Raw genomic sequence first — 640 nt, forward strand, 5'->3', positions numbered from 1 at the left:
TCAGCAGGACCTGTTCCCACAGTGTCACTGCAGTGGAAATACTACCCCGTGAACTGCCTTTTCAGTCTTCTCCTGCTGTAAGTCACTGTTCGACCCCTTCACTGATGTTGGCTGACCACCACCTCTGAACGCAGCTGCCATGAACCCAACCTGAGGAAAAAAAACTGTTCTAAAAAGACTAAAACTGCCCTCAAAGAGGGCTTGTAAGTTTAAGGGACCGTTTCTGATTCCTAGTAGAGGCTGCCTGTGTGCTGGGAACAAGGGCAGAATGGAAGGATGGGAAAAATCTTCCTGTCTGCTCCGCCCTGTTTCTGACATGTCTGAAGCGAGCTCAGTCCCAGGAGCAGTCGCCTCATTTCTGCCGTCATCCTCTGTTGTGCTGAGCAGGTTTCATCTTCTGGGCAGTAGGTTTCCCTGAGCAGCTCTGGCCTGTGACTCTTTGGCTCGCTAGTGGAGACAATTCTTGCACCATTAACACCCGTGTCTTGCACGGACAATCATTCTGGGGTCAGATGAGTATGTTTGGGAAATTTTGCCTCTGTGGAGCCAGTACCAGGGCAGAGCTGGAGGTTTTCTGGCCCCTCGAGGCTGGAGGGGTGTGTGGCTTCCTAGCTGCACCTCCAGTAGAGATGTTCCTGCT

The 640-nt window shown here is 52.0% G+C and overlaps 1 protein-coding gene across 1 annotated transcript in view; it reads left to right on the top strand.

Annotated features, from left to right (window-relative positions):
- Positions 1-640, top strand: part of UPRT (uracil phosphoribosyltransferase (FUR1) homolog (S. cerevisiae)) — a gene marked incomplete at its 5' end in the record, with an annotated part of 7,280 nt that overhangs the window by 2,417 nt on the left and 4,223 nt on the right. The gene's annotated exons all lie outside the window — the stretch shown is intronic.

The sequence above is a fragment of the Buceros rhinoceros genome, unplaced genomic scaffold (genome assembly GCF_000710305.1).
Source record: "Buceros rhinoceros silvestris isolate BGI_N320 unplaced genomic scaffold, ASM71030v1 scaffold18808, whole genome shotgun sequence".
Lineage (NCBI taxonomy): Eukaryota > Metazoa > Chordata > Aves > Bucerotiformes > Bucerotidae > Buceros > Buceros rhinoceros.